The sequence below is a fragment of the Anolis sagrei genome, chromosome Y, assembly GCF_037176765.1.
Source record: "Anolis sagrei isolate rAnoSag1 chromosome Y, rAnoSag1.mat, whole genome shotgun sequence".
Classification (NCBI taxonomy): domain Eukaryota; kingdom Metazoa; phylum Chordata; class Lepidosauria; order Squamata; family Dactyloidae; genus Anolis; species Anolis sagrei.
Genome location: NC_090035.1, coordinates 48,559,745 through 48,575,745, shown reverse-complemented (window position 1 = coordinate 48,575,745; position 16,001 = coordinate 48,559,745).

Here is a 16,001-nt window from a genome sequence, read left to right as displayed (position 1 = left end):
TTGCCTGTTTCTAGGTGTACTGCCTGTGATGCCACTGTCTTGTCTGTTTCTAGGTGAAGTGACAGTGATGCTACTGTCTTGGCTGTTGTAGGTGAAGTGACTCTGTGATGTCATTGTCTTGGCTGTTTCTAGGTGAAGTGACTGTGATGCCACTGTCTTGGCTGTTTTTAGGTGAAGTGACCCTATGATGCCCCTCTGCGATGCCACTGTCTTGGCTGTTTCTAGGTGAAGTGACTGTGATGCCACTGTCTTGTCTGTTTCTAGGTGAAGTGACTGTGATGCCACTGTCTTGTCTGTTTCTAGGTGAAGTGACTGTGATGCCACGGTCTTGTCTATTTCTAGGTGAAGTGACAGTGATGCTACTGTCTTGGCTGTTGTAGGTGAAGTGTCTCTGTGATGTCATTGTCTTGGCTGTTTCTAGGTGAAGTGACTCTGTGATGCCCCTCTGTGATGCCACTGTCTTGTCTGTTTCTAGGTGAAGTGACTGTGATGCCACTGTCTTGTCTGTTTCTAGGTGAAGTGACTGTGATGCCACTGCCTTGTCTGTTTCTAGGTGAAGAGACTGTGATGCCACTGTCTTGTCTGTTTCTATGTGAAGTTACAGTGATGCTACTGTCTTGGCTGTTGTAGGTGAAGTGATTCTGTGATGTCGTTGTCTTGGCTGTTTCTAGTGAAGTGACTCTGTGATGCCCCTCTGTGATGCCACTGTCTTGTCTGTTTCTAGGTGAAGTGACTGTGATGCCACTGTCTTGTCTGTTTCTAGGCGAAGTGACTGTGATGCCACTGTCTTGTCTGTTTCTAGGTGAAGTGACTCTATGATGCCCCTCTGTGATGCCACTGTCTTGGCTGTTGCTAGGTGAAGTGACTCTGTGATGTCATTGTCTTGGCTGTTTGTAGGTGAAGTGACTCTGTGATGCCTCTCTGTGATGCCACTGTCTTGTCTGTTTCTCGGTGAAGTGACTGTGATGCCACTGTCTTGTCTGTTTCTAGGTGAAGTGACTGTGATGCCACTGTCTTGTCTGTTTCTAGGTGAAGTGACTCTATGATGCCCCTCTGTGATGCCACTGTCTTGTCTGTTTCTAGGTGAAGTTACTGTGATGCCACTGTCTTGGCTGTTGCTAGGTGAAGTGACTCTGTGATGTCATTGTCTTGGCTGTTTCTAGGTGAAGTGACTCCGTGATGCCCCTCTGTGATGCCACTGTCTTGTCTGTTTCTAGGTGAAGTGACTGTGATGTCACTGTCTTGGCTCTTTCTATGTGAAGTGACTGTGATGCCACTGTCTTGTCTGTTTCTAGGTGAAGTGACTCTATGATGCCCCTCTGTGATGCCACTTTCTTGGTTGTTTCTAGGTGAAGTGACTCTGTGATGCCACTGTCTTGGCTGTTTCTAGGTGAAGTGACTGTGATGCCACTGTCTTGTCTGTTTCTAGGAGAAGTGACTCTATGATGCCCCTCTGTGATGCCACTGTCTTTGCTGTTTCTAGGTGAAGTGACTCTGTGATGCCACTGTCTTGGCTGTTTCTAGGTGAAGTTACAGTGATGCTACTGTCTTGGCTGTTGTAGGTGAAGTGACTCTGTGATGTCATTGTCTTGGCTGTTTCTAGGTGAAGTGACTCTGTGATGCCCCTCTGTGATGCCACTGTCTTGTCTGTTTCTCGGTGAAGTGACTGTGATGCCACTGTCTTGGCTGTTTCTAGGTGAAAGGACTGTGATGCCACTGCCTTGTCTGTTTCTAGGTGAAGTGACTCTATGATGCCCCTCTGTGATGCCACTGTCTTGGTTGTTTCTAGGTGAAGTGACTCTGTGATGCCACTGTCTTGGCTGTTTCTAGGTAAAGTGACTGTGATGCCACTGTCTTGTCTGTTTCTAGGTGAAGTGACTCTATGATGCCCCTCTGTGATGCCACTGTCTTGTCTGTTTCTAGGTGAAGTGACAGTGATGCCACTGTCTTGGCTGTTGCTAGGTGAAGTGACTCTGTGATGTCATTGTCTTGGCTGTTTCTAGGTGAAGTGACTCCGTGATGCCCCTCTGTGATGCCACTGTCTTGTCTGTTTCTAGGTGAAGTGACTGTGATGCCACTGTCTTGGCTCTTTCTATGTGAAGTGACTGTGATGCCACTGTCTTGTCTGTTTCTAGGTGAAGTGACTCTATGATGCCCCTCTGTGATGCCACTGTCTTGGTTGTTTCTAGGTGAAGTGACTCTGTGATGCCACTGTCTTGGCTGTTTCTAGGTGAAGTGACTGTGATGCCACTGTCTTGTCTGTTTCTAGGAGAAGTGACTCTATGATGCCCCTCTGTGATGCCACTGTCTTTGCTGTTTCTAGGTGAAGTGACTCTGTGATGCCACTGTCTTGGCTGTTTCTATTTGAAGTTACAGTGATGCTACTGTCTTGGCTGTTGTAGGTGAAGTGACTCTGTGATGTCAATGTCTTGGCTGTTTCTAGGTGAAGTGACTCTGTGATGCCCCTCTGTGATGCCACTGTCTCTTCTGTTTCTCGGTGAAGTGACTGTGATGCCACTGTCTTGGCTGTTTCTAGGTGAAAGGACTGTGATGCCACTGCCTTGTCTGTTTCTAGGTGAAGTGACTCTATGATGCCCCTCTGTGATGCCACTGTCTTGGTTGTTTCTAGGTGAAGTGACTCTGTGATGCCACTGTCTTGGCTGTTTCTAGGTAAAGTGACAGTGATGCCACTGTCTTGTCTGTTTCTAGGAGAAGTGACTCTATGATGCCCCTCTGTGATGCCACTGTCTTTGCTGTTTCTAGGTGAAGTGACTCTGTGATGCCACTGTCTTGTCTGTTTCTAGGTGAAGTGACTGTGATGCCACTGTCTTGTCTGTTTCTAGGTGAAGTTACAGTGATGCTACTGTCTTGGCTGTTGTAGGTGAAGTGACTCTGTGATGTCATTGTCTTGGCTGTTTCTAGGTGAAGTGACTCTATGATGCCCCTCTGTGATGCCACTGTCTTGTCTGTTTCTAGGTGAAGTGACAGTGATGCCACTGTCTTGGCTGTTGCTAGGTGAAGTGACTCTGTGATGTCATTGTCTTGGCTGTTTCTAGGTGAAGTGACTCTGTGATGCCCCTCTGTGATGCCACTGTCTTGTCTGTTTCTAGGTGAAGTGACTGTGATGCCACTGTCTTGGCTCTCTCTATGTGAAGTGACTGTGATGCCACTGTCTTGTCTGTTTCTAGGTGAAGTGACTCTGTGATGCCCCTCTGTGATGCTACTGTCTTGTCTGTGTCTAGGTGAAGTGACTGTGATGCCACTGTCTTGTCTGTTTCTAGGTGAAGTGACGCTGATGCCACTGTCTTGGCTGTTGCTAGGTGAAGTGACTCTGTGATGTCATTGTCTTGGCTGTTTCTTTGTAGATGAAGTGACTCTGTGATGCCTCTCTGTGATGCCACTGTCTTGTCTGTTTCTAGGTGAAGTGACTGTGATGCCACTGTCTTGTCTGTTTCTAGGTGAAGTGACTGTGATGCCACTGTCTTGTCTGTCTCTAGGTGAAATTACAGTGATGCTACTGTCTTGGCTGTTGTAGGTGAAGTGACTCTGTGATGCGACTGTCTTGGCTGTTTCTAGGTGAAGTGACTCTATGATGCCCCTCTGTGATGCCACTGTCTTGGTTGTTTCTATGTGAAGTGACTGTGATGCCACTGTCTTTGCTGTTTCTAGGTGAAATGACTCTGTGATGCCGCTGTCTTGTCTGTTTCTAGGCGAAGTGACTGTGAAACCACTGTCTTGTGTGTTTCTAAGTGAAGTGACTCTATGATGCCCCTCTGCGATGCCACTGCCTTGGCTGTTTCTAGGTGAAGTGACTGTGATGCCACTGTCTTGTCTGTTTCTAGGTGAAGTGACTGTGATGCCACTGTCTTGTCTGTTTCTAGGCGAAGTTACAGTGATGCTACTGTCTTTGCTGTTGTAGGTGAAGTGACTCTGTGATGTCATTGTCTTGTCTGTTTCTAGGTGAAGTGACTCTGTGATGCCCCTCTGTGATGCCTCTGTGATGCCTCTGTGATGTCTTGGCTGTTTGTAGGTGAAGTGACTCTGTGATGACTCTTTGTGATGCCACTGTCTTGTCTGTTTCTAGGTGAAGTGACTGTGATGACACTGTCTTGTCTATTTCTAGGTGAAGTGACAGTGATGCTACTGTCTTGGCTGTTGTAGGTGAAGTGACTCTGTGATGTCATTGTCTTGGCTGTTTCTAGGTGAAGTGCCTGTGATGCCACTGTCTTGTCTGTTTCTAGATGAAGAGACTGTGATGCCACTGTCTTGTCTGTTTCTAGGTGAAGTTACAGTGATGCTACTGTCTTGGTTGTTGTAGGTGAAGTGACTCTGTGATGTCGTTGTCTTGGCTGTTTCTAGTGAAGTGACTCTGTGATGCCCCTCTGTGATGCCACTGTCTTGTCTGTTTCTAGGTGAAGTGACTGTGATGCCACTGTCTTGTCTGTTTCTAGGTGAAGTGACTCTATGATGCCCCTCTGTGATGCCACTGTCTTGGCTGTTGCTAGGTGAAGTGACAGTGATGCCACTGTCTTGGCTGTTTCTGAAGTGACTCTGTGATGTCATTGTCTTGCTGTTTCTAGGTGAAGTGACTCCGTGATGCCCCTCTGTGATGCCACTGTCTTGTCTGTTTCTAGGTGAAGTGACTGTGATGCCACTGTCTTGTCTGTTTCTAGGTGAAGTGACTGTGATGCCACTGTCTTGTCTGTTTCTAGGTGAAGTGACTCTATGATGCCCCTCTGTGATGCCACTGTCTTGGCTGTTGCTAGGTGAAGTGACTCTGTGATGTCATTGTCTTGGCTGTTTGTAGGAGAAGTGTCTCTGTGATGCCTCTCTGTGATGCCACTGTCTTGTCAGTTTCTAGGTGAAGTGACTGTGATGCCACTGTCTTGTCTGTTTCTAGGTGAAGTGACTGTGATGCCACTGTCTTGTCTGTTTCTAGGTGAAGTGACTGTGATGCCACTGTCTTGTCTATTTCTAGGTGAAGTGACAGTGATGCTACTGTCTTGGCTGTTGTAGGTGAAGTGACTCTGTGATGTCATTGTCTTGGCTGTTTCTAGTGAAGTGCCTGTGATGCCACTGTCTTGTCTGTTTCTAGGTGAAGTGACTGTGATGCCACTGTCTTGTCTGTTTCTAGGTGAAGTTACAGTGATGCTACTGTCTTGGTTGTTGTAGGTTAAGTGACTCTGTGATGTCGTTGTCTTGGCTGTTTGTAGGTGAAGTGACTCTGTGATGCCCCTCTGTGATGCCACTGTCTTGTCTGTTTCTAGGTGAAGAGACTTAGATGCCACTGCCTTGTCTGTTTCTAGATGAAGAGACTGTGATGCCACTGTCTTGTCTGTTTCTAGGTGAAGTTACAGTGATGCTACTGTCTTGGTTGTTGTAGGTGAAGTGACTCTGTGATGTCGATGTCTTGGCTGTTTCTAGTGAAGTGACTCTGTGATGCCCCTCTGTGATGCCACTGTCTTGTCTGTTTCTCGGTGAAGTGACTGTGATGCCACTGTCTTGGCTGTTTCTAGGTGAAAGGACTGTGATGCCACTGTCTTGTCTGTTTCTAGGTGAAGTGACTCTTTGATGCCCCTCTGTGATGCCACTGTCTTGGCCGTTGCTAGTTGAAGTGACTCTGTGATGTCATTGTCTTGGCTGTTTGTAGGTGAAGTGACTCTGTGATGCCTCTCTGTGATGCCACTGTCTTGTCTGTTTCTAGGTGAAGTGACTGTGATGCCACTGTCATGTCTGTTTCTAGGTGACGTGACTGTGATGCCACTGCCTTGTCTGTTTCTAGGTGAAGTGACTCTATGATGCCCCTCTGTGATGCCACTGTCTTGTCTGTTTCTAGGTGAAGTGACAGTGATACCACTGTCTTGGCTGTTGCTAGGTGAAGTGACTCTGTGATGTCATTGTCTTGGCTGTTTCTAGGTGAAGTGACTCCGTGATGCCCCTCTGTTATGCCACTGTCTTGTCTGTTTCTAGGTGAAGTGACTGTGATGCCACTGTCTTGGCTCTTTCTATGTGAATTGACTGTGATGCCACTGTCTTGTCTGTTTCTAGGTGAAGTGACTCTATGATGCCCCTCTGTGATGTCACTGTCTTTGCTGTTTCTAGGTTAAGTGATTCTGTGATGCCACTGTCTTGTCTGTTTCTAGGTGAAGTGACTGTGATGCCACTGTCTTGTCTGTTTTAAGGTGAAGTTACAGTGATGCTACTGTCTTGGCTGTTGTAGGTGAAGTGACTCTGTGATGTCATTGTCTTGGCTGTTTCTAGGTGAAGTGACTCTGTGATGCCCCTCTGTGATGCCACTGTCTTGTCTGTTTCTCGGTGAAGTGACTGTGATGCCACTGTCTTGGCTGTTTCTAGGTGAAAGGACTGTGATGCCACTGTCTTGTCTGTTTCTAGGTGAAGTGACTCTATGATGCCCCTCTGTGATGCCACTGTCTTGGCCGTTGCTAGTTGAAGTGACTCTGTGATGTCATTGTCTTGGCTGTTTGTAGGTGAAGTGACTCTGTGATGCCTCTCTGTGATGCCACTGTCTTGTCTGTTTCTAGGTGAAGTGACTGTGATGCCACTGTCATGTCTGTTTCTAGGTGACGTGACTGTGATGCCACTGCCTTGTCTGTTTCTAGGTGAAGTGACTCTATGATGCCCCTCTGTGATGCCACTGTCTTGTCTGTTTCTAGGTGAAGTGACAGAGATACCACTGTCTTGGCTGTTGCTAGGTGAAGTGACTCTGTGATGTCATTGTCTTGGCTGTTTCTAGGTGAAGTGACTCCGTGATGCCCCTCTGTTATGCCACTGTCTTGTCTGTTTCTAGGTGAAGTGACTGTGATGCCACTGTCTTGGCTCTTTCTATGTGAATTGACTGTGATGCCACTGTCTTGTCTGTTTCTAGGTGAAGTGACTCTATGATGCCCCTCTGTGATGTCACTGTCTTTGCTGTTTCTAGGTTAAGTGATTCTGTGATGCCACTGTCTTGTCTGTTTCTAGGTGAAGTGACTGTGATGCCACTGTCTTGTCTGTTTTAAGGTGAAGTTACAGTGATGCTACTGTCTTGGCTGTTGTAGGTGAAGTGACTCTGTGATGTCATTGTCTTGGCTGTTTCTAGGTGAAGTGACTCTGTGATGCCCCTCTGTGATGCCACTGTCTTGTCTGTTTCTCGGTGAAGTGACTGTGATGCCACTGTCTTGGCTGTTTCTAGGTGAAGTGACTGTGATGCCACTGTCTTGTCTGTTTCTAGGTGAAGTGACTGTGATGCCACTGTCTTGTCTATTTCTAGGTGAAGTGACAGTGATGCTACTGTCTTGGCTGTTGTAGGTGAAGTGACTCTGTGATGTCATTGTCTTGGCTGTTTCTAGTGAAGTGCCTGTGATGCCACTGTCTTGTCTGTTTCTAGGTGAAGTGACTGTGATGCCACTGTCTTGTCTGTTTCTAGGTGAAGTTACAGTGATGCTACTGTCTTGGTTGTTGTAGGTTAAGTGACTCTGTGATGTCGTTGTCTTGGCTGTTTGTAGGTGAAGTGACTCTGTGATGCCCCTCTGTGATGCCACTGTCTTGTCTGTTTCTAGGTGAAGAGACTTAGATGCCACTGCCTTGTCTGTTTCTAGATGAAGAGACTGTGATGCCACTGTCTTGTCTGTTTCTAGGTGAAGTTACAGTGATGCTACTGTCTTGGTTGTTGTAGGTGAAGTGACTCTGTGATGTCGATGTCTTGGCTGTTTCTAGTGAAGTGACTCTGTGATGCCCCTCTGTGATGCCACTGTCTTGTCTGTTTCTCGGTGAAGTGACTGTGATGCCACTGTCTTGGCTGTTTCTAGGTGAAAGGACTGTGATGCCACTGTCTTGTCTGTTTCTAGGTGAAGTGACTCTATGATGCCCCTCTGTGATGCCACTGTCTTGGCCGTTGCTAGTTGAAGTGACTCTGTGATGTCATTGTCTTGGCTGTTTGTAGGTGAAGTGACTCTGTGATGCCTCTCTGTGATGCCACTGTCTTGTCTGTTTCTAGGTGAAGTGACTGTGATGCCACTGTCATGTCTGTTTCTAGGTGACGTGACTGTGATGCCACTGCCTTGTCTGTTTCTAGGTGAAGTGACTCTATGATGCCCCTCTGTGATGCCACTGTCTTGTCTGTTTCTAGGTGAAGTGACAGTGATACCACTGTCTTGGCTGTTGCTAGGTGAAGTGACTCTGTGATGTCATTGTCTTGGCTGTTTCTAGGTGAAGTGACTCCGTGATGCCCCTCTGTTATGCCACTGTCTTGTCTGTTTCTAGGTGAAGTGACTGTGATGCCACTGTCTTGGCTCTTTCTATGTGAATTGACTGTGATGCCACTGTCTTGTCTGTTTCTAGGTGAAGTGACTCTATGATGCCCCTCTGTGATGTCACTGTCTTTGCTGTTTCTAGGTTAAGTGATTCTGTGATGCCACTGTCTTGTCTGTTTCTAGGTGAAGTGACTGTGATGCCACTGTCTTGTCTGTTTTAAGGTGAAGTTACAGTGATGCTACTGTCTTGGCTGTTGTAGGTGAAGTGACTCTGTGATGTCATTGTCTTGGCTGTTTCTAGGTGAAGTGACTCTGTGATGCCCCTCTGTGATGCCACTGTCTTGTCTGTTTCTCGGTGAAGTGACTGTGATGCCACTGTCTTGGCTGTTTCTAGGTGAAAGGACTGTGATGCCACTGTCTTGTCTGTTTCTAGGTGAAGTGACTCTATGATGCCCCTCTGTGATGCCACTGTCTTGGCCGTTGCTAGTTGAAGTGACTCTGTGATGTCATTGTCTTGGCTGTTTGTAGGTGAAGTGACTCTGTGATGCCTCTCTGTGATGCCACTGTCTTGTCTGTTTCTAGGTGAAGTGACTGTGATGCCACTGTCATGTCTGTTTCTAGGTGACGTGACTGTGATGCCACTGCCTTGTCTGTTTCTAGGTGAAGTGACTCTATGATGCCCCTCTGTGATGCCACTGTCTTGTCTGTTTCTAGGTGAAGTGAAAGTGATACCACTGTCTTGGCTGTTGCTAGGTGAAGTGACTCTGTGATGTCATTGTCTTGGCTGTTTCTAGGTGAAGTGACTCCGTGATGCCCCTCTGTTATGCCACTGTCTTGTCTGTTTCTAGGTGAAGTGACTGTGATGCCACTGTCTTGGCTCTTTCTATGTGAATTGACTGTGATGCCACTGTCTTGTCTGTTTCTAGGTGAAGTGACTCTATGATGCCCCTCTGTGATGTCACTGTCTTTGCTGTTTCTAGGTTAAGTGATTCTGTGATGCCACTGTCTTGGCTGTTTCTAGGTGAAGTGACTGTGATGCCACTGTCTTGTCTGTTTTAAGGTGAAGTTACAGTGATGCTACTGTCTTGGCTGTTGTAGGTGAAGTGACTCTGTGATGTCATTGTCTTGGCTGTTTCTAGGTGAAGTGACTCTGTGATGCCCCTCTGTGATGCCACTGTCTTGTCTGTTTCTCGGTGAAGTGACTGTGATGCCACTGTCTTGGCTGTTTCTAGGTGAAAGGACTGTGATGCCACTGTCTTGTCTGTTTCTAGGTGAAGTGACTCTATGATGCCCCTCTGTGATGCCACTGTCTTGGCCGTTGCTAGTTGAAGTGACTCTGTGATGTCATTGTCTTGGCTATTTGTAGGTGAAGTGACTCTGTGATGCCTCTCTGTGATGCCACTGTCTTGTCTGTTTCTAGGTGAAGTGACTCTATGATGCCCCTCTGTGATGCCACTGTCTTGTCTGTTTCTAGGTGAAGTGACAGTGATGCCACTGTCTTGGCTGTTGCTAGGTGAAGTGACTCTGTGATGTCATTGTCTTGGCTGTTTCTAGGTGAAGTGACTCTGTGATGCCCCTCTGTGATGCCACTGTCTTGTCTCTTTCTAGGTGAAGTGACTGTGATGCCACTGTCTTGGCTCTCTCTATGTGAATTGACTGTGATGCCACAGTCTTGTCTGTTTCTAGGTGAAGTGACTCTGTGATGCCCCTCTGTGATGCCACTGTCTTGTCTGTGTCTAGGTGAAGTGACTGTGATGCCACTGTCTTGTCTGTTTCTAGGGGAAGTGACTGTGATGCCACTGTCTTGTCTGTTTCTAGGTGAAGTTACAGTGATGCTACTGGCTTGGTTGTTGTAGGTGAAGTGACTCTGTGATGTCGTTGTCTTGGCTGTTTGTAGGTGAAGTGACTCTGTGATGCCCCTCTGTGATGCCACTGTCTTGTCTGTTTCTAGGTGAAGTGACTGTGATGCCACTGTCTTGTCTGTTTCTCGGTGAAGTGACTGTGATGCCACTGTCTTGGCTGTTTCTAGGTGAAAGGACTGTGATGCCACTGTCTTGGCTGTTTCTAGGTGAAAGGACTGTGATGCCACTGTCTTGTCTGTTTCTAGGTGAAGTGACTCTATGATGCCCCTCTGTGATGCCACTGTCTTGGCCGTTGCTAGTTGAAGTGACTCTGTGATGTCATTGTCTTGGCTGTTTGTAGGTGAAGTGACTCTGTGATGCCTCTCTGTGATGCCACTGTCTTGTCTGTTTCTAGGTGAAGTGACTGTGATGCCACTGTCATGTCTGTTTCTAGGTGACGTGACTGTGATGCCACTGCCTTGTCTGTTTCTAGGTGAAGTGACTCTATGATGCCCCTCTGTGATGCCACTGTCTTGTCTGTTTCTAGGTGAAGTGACAGTGATACCACTGTCTTGGCTGTTGCTAGGTGAAGTGACTCTGTGATGTCATTGTCTTGGCTGTTTCTAGGTGAAGTGACTCCGTGATGCCCCTCTGTTATGCCACTGTCTTGTCTGTTTCTAGGTGAAGTGACTGTGATGCCACTGTCTTGGCTCTTTCTATGTGAATTGACTGTGATGCCACTGTCTTGTCTGTTTCTAGGTGAAGTGACTCTATGATGCCCCTCTGTGATGTCACTGTCTTTGCTGTTTCTAGGTTAAGTGATTCTGTGATGCCACTGTCTTGTCTGTTTCTAGGTGAAGTGACTGTGATGCCACTGTCTTGTCTGTTTTAAGGTGAAGTTACAGTGATGCTACTGTCTTGGCTGTTGTAGGTGAAGTGACTCTGTGATGTCATTGTCTTGGCTGTTTCTAGGTGAAGTGACTCTGTGATGCCCCTCTGTGATGCCACTGTCTTGTCTGTTTCTCGGTGAAGTGACTGTGATGCCACTGTCTTGGCTGTTTCTAGGTGAAAGGACTGTGATGCCACTGTCTTGTCTGTTTCTAGGTGAAGTGACTCTATGATGCCCCTCTGTGATGCCACTGTCTTGGCCGTTGCTAGTTGAAGTGACTCTGTGATGTCATTGTCTTGGCTGTTTGTAGGTGAAGTGACTCTGTGATGCCTCTCTGTGATGCCACTGTCTTGTCTGTTTCTAGGTGAAGTGACTGTGATGCCACTGTCATGTCTGTTTCTAGGTGACGTGACTGTGATGCCACTGCCTTGTCTGTTTCTAGGTGAAGTGACTCTATGATGCCCCTCTGTGATGCCACTGTCTTGTCTGTTTCTAGGTGAAGTGAAAGTGATACCACTGTCTTGGCTGTTGCTAGGTGAAGTGACTCTGTGATGTCATTGTCTTGGCTGTTTCTAGGTGAAGTGACTCCGTGATGCCCCTCTGTTATGCCACTGTCTTGTCTGTTTCTAGGTGAAGTGACTGTGATGCCACTGTCTTGGCTCTTTCTATGTGAATTGACTGTGATGCCACTGTCTTGTCTGTTTCTAGGTGAAGTGACTCTATGATGCCCCTCTGTGATGTCACTGTCTTTGCTGTTTCTAGGTTAAGTGATTCTGTGATGCCACTGTCTTGTCTGTTTCTAGGTGAAGTGACTGTGATGCCACTGTCTTGTCTGTTTTAAGGTGAAGTTACAGTGATGCTACTGTCTTGGCTGTTGTAGGTGAAGTGACTCTGTGATGTCATTGTCTTGGCTGTTTCTAGGTGAAGTGACTCTGTGATGCCCCTCTGTGATGCCACTGTCTTGTCTGTTTCTCGGTGAAGTGACTGTGATGCCACTGTCTTGGCTGTTTCTAGGTGAAAGGACTGTGATGCCACTGTCTTGTCTGTTTCTAGGTGAAGTGACTCTATGATGCCCCTCTGTGATGCCATTGTCTTGGCCGTTGCTAGTTGAAGTGACTCTGTGATGTCATTGTCTTGGCTATTTGTAGGTGAAGTGACTCTGTGATGCCTCTCTGTGATGCCACTGTCTTGTCTGTTTCTAGGTGAAGTGACTCTATGATGCCCCTCTGTGATGCCACTGTCTTGTCTGTTTCTAGGTGAAGTGACAGTGATGCCACTGTCTTGGCTGTTGCTAGGTGAAGTGACTCTGTGATGTCATTGTCTTGGCTGTTTCTAGGTGAAGTGACTCTGTGATGCCCCTCTGTGATGCCACTGTCTTGTCTCTTTCTAGGTGAAGTGACTGTGATGCCACTGTCTTGGCTCTCTCTATGTGAATTGACTGTGATGCCACAGTCTTGTCTGTTTCTAGGTGAAGTGACTCTGTGATGCCCCTCTGTGATGCCACTGTCTTGTCTGTGTCTAGGTGAAGTGACTGTGATGCCACTGTCTTGTCTGTTTCTAGGGGAAGTGACTGTGATGCCACTGTCTTGTCTGTTTCTAGGTGAAGTTACAGTGATGCTACTGGCTTGGTTGTTGTAGGTGAAGTGACTCTGTGATGTCGTTGTCTTGGCTGTTTGTAGGTGAAGTGACTCTGTGATGCCCCTCTGTGATGCCACTGTCTTGTCTGTTTCTAGGTGAAGTGACTGTGATGCCACTGTCTTGTCTGTTTCTCGGTGAAGTGACTGTGATGCCACTGTCTTGGCTGTTTCTAGGTGAAAGGACTGTGATGCCACTGTCTTGTCTGTTTCTAGGTGAAGTGACTCTATGATGCCCCTCTGTGATGCCACTGTCTTGGCCGTTGCTAGTTGAAGTGACTCTGTGATGTCATTGTCTTGGCTGTTTGTAGGTGAAGTGACTCTGTGATGCCTCTCTGTGATGCCACTGTCTTGTCTGTTTCTAGGTGAAGTGACTGTGATGCCACTGTCATGTCTGTTTCTAGGTGACGTGACTGTGATGCCACTGCCTTGTCTGTTTCTAGGTGAAGTGACTCTATGATGCCCCTCTGTGATGCCACTGTCTTGTCTGTTTCTAGGTGAAGTGACAGTGATACCACTGTCTTGGCTGTTGCTAGGTGAAGTGACTCTGTGATGTCATTGTCTTGGCTGTTTCTAGGTGAAGTGACTCCGTGATGCCCCTCTGTTATGCCACTGTCTTGTCTGTTTCTAGGTGAAGTGACTGTGATGCCACTGTCTTGGCTCTTTCTATGTGAATTGACTGTGATGCCACTGTCTTGTCTGTTTCTAGGTGAAGTGACTCTATGATGCCCCTCTGTGATGTCACTGTCTTTGCTGTTTCTAGGTTAAGTGATTCTGTGATGCCACTGTCTTGTCTGTTTCTAGGTGAAGTGACTGTGATGCCACTGTCTTGTCTGTTTTAAGGTGAAGTTACAGTGATGCTACTGTCTTGGCTGTTGTAGGTGAAGTGACTCTGTGATGTCATTGTCTTGGCTGTTTCTAGGTGAAGTGACTCTGTGATGCCCCTCTGTGATGCCACTGTCTTGTCTGTTTCTCGGTGAAGTGACTGTGATGCCACTGTCTTGGCTGTTTCTAGGTGAAAGGACTGTGATGCCACTGTCTTGTCTGTTTCTAGGTGAAGTGACTCTATGATGCCCCTCTGTGATGCCACTGTCTTGGCCGTTGCTAGTTGAAGTGACTCTGTGATGTCATTGTCTTGGCTATTTGTAGGTGAAGTGACTCTGTGATGCCTCTCTGTGATGCCACTGTCTTGTCTGTTTCTAGGTGAAGTGACTCTATGATGCCCCTCTGTGATGCCACTGTCTTGTCTGTTTCTAGGTGAAGTGACAGTGATGCCACTGTCTTGGCTGTTGCTAGGTGAAGTGACTCTGTGATGTCATTGTCTTGGCTGTTTCTAGGTGAAGTGACTCTGTGATGCCCCTCTGTGATGCCACTGTCTTGTCTCTTTCTAGGTGAAGTGACTGTGATGCCACTGTCTTGGCTCTCTCTATGTGAATTGACTGTGATGCCACAGTCTTGTCTGTTTCTAGGTGAAGTGACTCTGTGATGCCCCTCTGTGATGCCACTGTCTTGTCTGTGTCTAGGTGAAGTGACTGTGATGCCACTGTCTTGTCTGTTTCTAGGGGAAGTGACTGTGATGCCACTGTCTTGTCTGTTTCTAGGTGAAGTTACAGTGATGCTACTGGCTTGGTTGTTGTAGGTGAAGTGACTCTGTGATGTCGTTGTCTTGGCTGTTTGTAGGTGAAGTGACTCTGTGATGCCCCTCTGTGATGCCACTGTCTTGTCTGTTTCTAGGTGAAGTGACTGTGATGCCACTGTCTTGTCTGTTTCTAGGTGAAGTGACTCTATCATGCCCCTCTGTGATGCCACTGTCTTGGCTGTTGCTAGGTGAAGTGACTCTGTGATGTCATTGTCTTGGCTGTTTGTAGGAGAAGTGTCTCTGTGATGCCTCTCTGTGATGCCACTGTCTTGTCAGTTTCTAGGTGAAGTGACTGTGATGCCACTGTCTTGTCTGTTTCTAGGTGAAGTGACTGTGATGCCACTGTCTTGTCTGTTTCTAGGTGAAGTGACTGTGATGCCACTGTCTTGTCTATTTCTAGGTGAAGTGACAGTGATGCTACTGTCTTGGCTGTTGTAGGTGAAGTGACTCTGTGATGTCATTGTCTTGGCTGTTTCTAGTGAAGTGCCTGTGATGCCACTGTCTTGTCTGTTTCTAGGTGAAGTGACTGTGATGCCACTGTCTTGTCTGTTTCTAGGTGAAGTTACAGTGATGCTACTGTCTTGGTTGTTGTAGGTGAAGTGACTCTGTGATGTCGTTGTCTTGGCTGTTTGTAGGTGAAGTGACTCTGTGATGCCCCTCTGTGATGCCACGGTCTTGTCTGTTTCTAGGTGAAGAGACTTAGATGCCAGTGCCTTGTCTGTTTCTAGATGAACAGACTGTGATGCCACTGTCTTGTCTGTTTCTAGGTGAAGTTACAGTGATGCTACTGTCTTGGTTGTTGTAGGTGAAGTGACTCTGTGATGTCGTTGTCTTGGCTGTTTCTAGTGAAGTGACTCTGTGATGCCCCTCTGTGATGCCACTGTCTTGTCTGTTTCTAGGTGAAGTGACTGTGATGCCACTGTCTTGTCTGTTTCTAGGTGAAGTGACTCTATGATGCCCCTCTGTGATGCCACTGTCTTGGCTGTTGCTAGGTGAAGTGACTCTGTGATGTCATTGTCTTGGCTGTTTGTAGGTGAAGTGACTCTGTGATGCCTCTCTGTGATGCCACTGTCTTGTCTGTTTCTAGGTGAAGTGACTGTGATGCCACTGTCATGTCTGTTTCTAGGTGACGTGACTGTGATGCCACTGCCTTGTCTGTTTCTAGGTGAAGTGACTCTATGATGCCCCTCTGTGATGCCACTGTCTTGTCTGTTTCTAGGTGAAGTGACAGTGATACCACTGTCTTGGCTGTTGCTAGGTGAAGTGACTCTGTGATGTCATTGTCTTGGCTGTTTCTAGGTGAAGTGACTCCGTGATGCCCCTCTGTGATGCCACTGTCTTGTCTGTTTCTAGGTGAAGTGACTGTGATGCCACTGTCTTGGCTCTTTCTATGTGAATTGACTGTGATGCCACTGTCTTGTCTGTTTCTAGGTGAAGTGACTGTGATGCCACTGTCTTGTCTGTTTCTAGGTGAAGTTACAGTGATGCTACTGTCTTGGTTGTTGTAGGTGAAGTGACTCTGTGATGTCGTTGTCTTGGCTGTTTGTAGGTGAAGTGACTCTGTGATGCCCCTCTGTGATGCCACGGTCTTGTCTGTTTCTAGGTGAAGAGACTTAGATGCCAGTGCCTTGTCTGTTTCTAGATGAACAGACTGTGATGCCACTGTCTTGTCTGTTTCTAGGTGAAGTTACAGTGATGCTACTGTCTTGGTTGTTGTAGGTGAAGTGACTCTGTGATGTCGTTGTC